Genomic DNA, 6949 nt, shown 5'->3' with positions numbered 1-6949 from the left:
ACAGAAACAGAATGTAGATCAGTGGTTGCTTGGGGCTGGTGGAGAATTGGGGGTTAATGGGTGGTGACTACTTACAGATGCAGTGTTTCTAAATGTTCTAAACGGAAATGTTCTAAAATTGATTTGGGTGATAATTTCACAACTCTGAATATACGAAAATTGGCAAATATTATACTTTAAATGGGTGGATTATATGGCAAATGAATTGTGTCTCAATAAAGCTGTTTCCCAAATCAAATTGCTAGAAATAATTACTAATAATTATTGAAAGTTCAATGTGTGAGACATTTGCTGCTCTAATTCATATATATGTATATCTAGATATAGACACACATACATATGCATGCAAAAAATATGTGTGTATGTGTGTGTGTGTTTATATATGAATCAGGGCAGTGAGTGCTTAGAACATAAATAGAAATATATATATATACAATATACATGTTATTCATACATGTACACATGTATATGTGTACATGCATATATAAAAATCTCTAATAACTTACTGAACACTGTGAGAAAGTTGAATATTACTATCTCCACTTTACTAATGAGGAAACAGCGGTGTTAAGCAACCTTCTCAGGTTTCGGAGTCTGTAGGTAATGGGGGCTGGAGGTGGGTGAAGGCAGACCCCCCGATCCTGAGTCACCTTCTGGGCAAGCTCTCCGCATTGCCTCTGGCATGAGGAACCAGCACTGAGGTTTCTGGGGGGCTGCTGGACCCTTTCTCCCACGTCACAGCCCTTGTGCCACTGGAGACAAGGACACTATCTTGATGTGTTTCAAGAAAGGTCTGTCATGGTGACATAAAATTCTGTCAAAACTGTTTTCCTGATGGGGTACGTGGTTGCTTATTCTCTCCTCATCAATTTAAGTGTTAATCTCAAAGTGTTTTTATGCACAGAGGTCTGTGTTTTTAAGTTTATCTACTGCTAAGGAATCTTGAACTTCCTGATCACCGTCGGCGCTTTAAATTCATGGTGGATTTCACAGCCTCTGATGATGATACCATCAATGTAAAATTATAACTCTGTGTAGGGAATAATGTTCAGAAAGAAATGATGTAAACTAAAATGACAGAAAGATATATCTATGCAAATATTATTCGTAATGAGCACCAAGGCAAAAAAGAACATTATAAGTGGAGAAATACATTAAAAAATGAATGTATCCTTTTCATCTTTCGTGGGGTAACAGGAGCTGTTTTAAACAAAACAAAAAGCCATAAAAACATTAAAGGAATTTATCCTTATACATTTGTCTTGCTCTTAGAAAGAAATTAATATTCGGGGAACATATTATCACAGACACTTCTCTGCTATATAATAGTTGCAACTACATCTATGTAAAATTGAACACAGATGTGTATAGGGAGTGAAAGGAGGACTGTATTGAATGACATTATTAGTGTTTTTCTTATTTATTCCGATAAATCCCTCCAGTGCTACTAAGGCAGTTTTCATAGAGCTCAAGGAAGTGACATGGAGAATCTGTTATGTGTAACTCATAAATAAGAAATAATATAAGGATTAGAATGTGAGACAGGGACAGCCCAGGTCCTGATGTAAGGGAATGATATAAAGGCAGAAAGATAGAAACAAGATTTCTTTCAGTTCTTGGACGTCTTTGATCCTAAAAGAAGCAGCTGCATCCAGTAGCATTTTCCACGGTATATATTTTCTTGTACCTTAAGTGTCTGTTGCATTCAGTGTGCCTCCTCATGACATTGCTTCTCTCTTCTTGGGCTTGTAGCAATCTCATTACTTGTCATATTCTCCATTAAGAGTAGGAGAGGACATCTACTGAAGAGCTACTGTGTGCCAGGCACTTGTAGAATGTTTCTAGAATGTATTACTTATGATCCTTCAAACAGCTCTGTGAGACCTATCAGCTTCCTCATTTGCAAAGACAAATCAAGAAAACTAAGGTACAGAAAGGCTGAGTCACCAGCCCAAGGTCTCATAGTGAGTTTCAGAGGTGAAATTTGGACTTAAATACGTGTAATTCAAAGTCCATGTCCTTTCCACTTTGCCTTCTGATCTCCTCAGGATAGGGACTTTGTCTCTCTCAAAGTGGAGCTCTATCTGGAGCTTCTGGAACAATCTCAGTGAATTTATGTTTAAGTGAAATGAATTAGGTGAGGTATTGTAGTGTCTTGTAAATATGGCTGGACCAGGAGTCAAGACCTTTGGGTTCTAGTCATGGCTCAATCACAGATGAACAGGAAAGGGTTTTTGAGTGAGTAACCTCACCTTCCTGTGCTTTCATACTTTGTTTCCTCAACTATAAAATGAAGATTCCATGATCATTTTAGTGAGAGCTCAGATTTGAGCACAAGGTGTAAAGATTTTTAACCCTCACTGTGGTACAAGCATCTCGTTTCTGTGTTATCCCTGTTCATAGAACGGTAGCCACAGAGAGTTTCCTGTAACAGTGTTAAGAGAAGGTCATAGGTTTTCAGTCCAGACTTTGGAACCCAAATAAGACCAATAATTCATTTCTTAGTAATAGGAACTTCCCAGTAATTCCCTTGAACGCTAACAGGAAACAGAGCATGTCAGTGTATCTAAAGCATCCTCCTGTTGCTTGGGGTGGCGGTGCAGTCTGTGTTAGCACATCCTTAACTATGTTTTTAAATTGGCTGTTTTTTTTATGGGATGTCACAAACGTATTTTCTTTGTTGTAGATCTCTTAGGAGCAGTAAGTGGCCTGTTGGTACTGTCCCTTTCTCTGACACTGAGCCGCTCTTGGGTTCCTGATATCCTATCTTCTAGGGTACAGTTTATCAGTCTGGGCTAGATGTTCCTTCCTTGGACAGCATTGCATGGAAAGCATGCGTGGAAACCACAGTAACTCACAAAAGAATACGCTACCCCTTGCCATCTGCAGTTTAACTTTCTGAAGTCTCAGGTACCCATGGTCAAATGCTGTCCAAAAATATTAAGTGGAAAAATTCCAGAAATAAACAATTCATAAATTTTAAATTGCGTGCCATTCCAAGTAGTATGGTCAGATCTCATGCCGTCCTGCTCCCCAGCGTCAACCTGATGTCCAACCATCCACATGGTCATGACTCGGTGACCCAGAATCACCCAAAGCAGAAGACCCTCCTTCTGGTGCACAGCGTCAGTCGTAGCCTAACCCTCCGTCACGGTGCACACGTCGCTCGCCTCACTTCACCTCATTACACAATCATTTTACCATCTCACGTCATCACAAGGAGGGGAAGGGTGAGTGCAGGACAACAGGATATTTTGGGAGAGAAAGAGAGAGACCACATTTACATAACTTTTATTACAGTATGTTGTTATACGTGTTCTACTTTATTGTTGTTAATCTCTTACTCTGCCTAATTCATAAATTAAACTTTATCATGGGTGCGTATGTATAGAAAAAAATAGTATGTATAGGGTTTGGTACGTCCGCTGCTTCAGGCATCCTACTGGGGGTCTTGGAACATACTCCTCCGTGGGTGAGAGGGGAACCTACTGTATTGCTTTTCAAAGTGCTCCAGAAATTGAAGCTGCGCTTCTTTGAAAGCCTCCCGGAGAATTTGCCCAAGAGCAGCATCTCTTTGCTGGCATTTCTCATTTCTGCTCTGATGTGGACTCCACTTATAATTACATGGTGGCTTTAAAATCCATTTTAGGAGGTATAGTGAGGCAGGATTAGACAGTTTATTAAAATATGCTTTTTTTTTTTTCTGTAAGGTGTTCTGCTTTTCCCCATCCTAAGCCTTCACACACTTGGATGTGATTTGAAAGTTGAAAATAGGTGAACTGGAAAATGAAACTGTTAACAAATCAGGGAGATGTTTTTCCTTGTACTAAATAGAAATTTCGTACATTAATTGCCAGGCATATGCTCACAACTCTGGCCCAACTATGTTGAAGTTAAATGACTTAAGGTTTCAGGACTTGAAATAGTCTCCAGATGACATTTGGTAGGTAAAGAGGGATCTCGGCTTCCTTGCACTGACTGGTTCACCTGGCAGAGTGGAGCTTTCCTTTGCTTCTTCCCGTTTTTCCTTTGTTATGATCCAAGGCAATGGCGAGCCTCCGAGAATTTTGACAGGACCCTGTTGCCAAAATCAGGAAATTGGGTCTGCTTGGCAGCTGACTATCCAGGGACTACATTTGTGCTGGCCATTGATTCCAGGTCCACACTGGAGCATTCTAGTTTTAATTCTCTATTTCCAGAATTACACGTTTCAAGCTGCTGTGATCGTATGATGTGTGTGTTGCTGTTGCTTAAATTACTATCATTTCATTCCAAACGGTTTGTTACCTTCACGTTGGGGAGTGAGTTCTCTCAAGCAAAGGCAAACTTAAATGAAAAACCCATTAACATCAGGCCATTTAGGCTTTCTTGACTCCTGCCTCTGTCCCCACCCCCGTGCCATGAGGGTCTAGGTTGAAGAATAAATGGGGAAACCAGGCCAGAATGAGATGTTCTGTTGTGACCTAGACACTTTATGCTTCCCCTGCCTGGATTCAAAGTAAATAAATTTGAACAACCAAGCCATCTAAATTAAACTCGGTTGTAGATAAATTGAGAAGTAGGTGTCCTCTCCTGTAGGGACTTTAGAGGATCCATTCTGTGGCTCCTTCATTTCTCTCTGAGGCAGGAAAGCTGACTTGAGGGCTAACAGCCTTGGTGGTGTGGCTGGACAAAGCCCACCACTGCCCGGCACGTGGAGGTTCAGAAGGGTGACCGGCAATGAAGGTTCTCATCAAGACCAATTTGCCACATCTCCAAAGTTACTTCAATACAAATCAGCCTTTCTGTCTCCATAATTAAGAGAATGTAATTTTCAATCAACGTGATTATTGGCTGCTTCCATACTAATTCTAGCTCTAATCTTCTTATAGATATTAGATTAATGCTTAGGACTGGAGAAATATTGGAATGGCTGGCTTCCAGTGTCAGAGAATTGTATAACACTGCCTTTATACAATTATGCCTCCGTGGATATGTATAGGTTATTTGTAACTACCCTTTCTACTCTGATTTTATATGTGAAAACTCTGAAATTCCTGCTAGCTAGGTAGAATTTCTCAAAGTCGCATAATTTCTTGGTGAGTAGAAAGGACCACAGTGCACATTACCTAACCTTCATGCTTTCATTCCCCCAGTTTTCCTGTGGTATCTGTAATATTAAATGCATGCAAATTCTACTCCACACTGCTGCTTTGTGAGCTTACCCTAGCTTCTCCATGCAACAGCCTATGTACTGAGATCTCTACCAGTAAGGGTGGGCACCCAATTCTATCAAATAGGAGAAAGATTTGTGACTCGTTTACAGTTAAAGTTACAACCTACTCCAATAGACAAATCCATTTTTCTGCTGCGGCATTATCAGCATGAGCCCTGGGTAGGGATTCATCCCATTGCAGGGCCTGCCTATCAAAGCAGAAGGTGATGTTTCCTGTGATACCTACGGCCAGGACAGAAACCATGCCCCAGTCTCTGTTAGGGTGTCAGCACGCAGGAGGAGGCAGCACTTGATAGTGGGTTTTCAAACAGAATTAAGATGAATCACAAATGAACTATATATAGCAGGCTGGGATTGCCAGTATAGTTCTGCAAACTATTGAATGAGGAAGTAAAAGACATTGACAAGAGGGATTTTTTTAAAAACTGGGTAAAGGAGGAGTTAAGGACATTACCTAAAACTTGTCATTTAATAAAGAAAATCACAGAGCATGACAATTCATGTAATGCTATAAAAAAAGGTTTAGTTTTGAATCAGTGAAGCTGACTTAATCAATGAAATTATCTCTGCTAACCTTTCTTACAATATTTGAAATCATGGTGCCACTCCATTGAATTTAATTGAACAAATGTTTATTGAAGCCCTACTATGTCCCCGCCACTGCACCAGATGCTGAATTCTACTACTGAACAAGGCTGACACAATTCTCCTCCTCATGGAGCTTACAGTTTAGCAAAACTATGACCCAGAGAGATCAGCTTCATCCTGCCAACACCCAAATATCAGATTTGTTAACACAGCAAAAAGCAGACAATGACTGTGTAACATCTTGAATGATCTAGAAGCATCAACATTGTTCCAAGTTCAGCTGTCAGTTCAGGTCTCTTTAACTTGTACTGCTGTACTGAGTTCAAATTTGCTTATGTTTTGCAACAGAAATCTATAATTTCCCAGTCAACCACAAATGTGTAGAATGTTTTAAAATGCAAAATATATACACCACTTTTGTCAGACTGAAAACAGAAAGAATGTTTATACTGTAGTCTACAAGACTGGTGACCTTTCTTATTCCAGAGTGAAATGTTTGGTCAAACAGTTGCCTGCTGTGATTACAGTGGCAGACACATCCCTCAGGCTTGTGGAAAGAAAGAGCAGGTTGCCGCTTGTAGCCATTATCAACAGCCTGCTGCACAAGAAAAGAAAACTGAATAAAGCCAGCCAGTCTGCCCTCGGAGATGGAAGAGAATACACTTTGAATGAGGGAGGTATTCTCTGCCCAAAACCTATAACCTGAGCTGACTATGCATCCATTAATCTGGGACCTCACAAGCCGTAGAGTCAATGGCTTCTGCAAAAGCAAATGCCTGAGCACAACCAGGACTGTGTGTCCTCAGCCTTTTTCTGGCTCCATCAAAATTCACTTCTGGACATAGGAGTTAGCCTGAGGGTAGGGAGGGGCCAAAGCAGGGGCACTACCTTCCCACATCCTGCCCACTATTAAATTGAGATGCACAGACAAACTAGAAAGATACTTCAAGTTTATAAATCATGTCTTCAGAAGAAAAGTCATTTCTCAAGAAGAGACTTGGAAAGCAGTCTATTTCTCACCCCCCTGTGACTCAGGCTGTAAAGGGTTGTCAAAACAGTTTGGTTCATCAGGCTGTACTATGCAAAGTGGTCATGGCACTCTCCTAGTGCATGCTAAACCAGCAGAATTAAGCAATTAATCTCTGA

The sequence above is a fragment of the Camelus bactrianus genome, chromosome 20, assembly GCF_048773025.1.
Source record: "Camelus bactrianus isolate YW-2024 breed Bactrian camel chromosome 20, ASM4877302v1, whole genome shotgun sequence".
Classification (NCBI taxonomy): domain Eukaryota; kingdom Metazoa; phylum Chordata; class Mammalia; order Artiodactyla; family Camelidae; genus Camelus; species Camelus bactrianus.
This window is presented reverse-complemented; position numbering follows the sequence as displayed.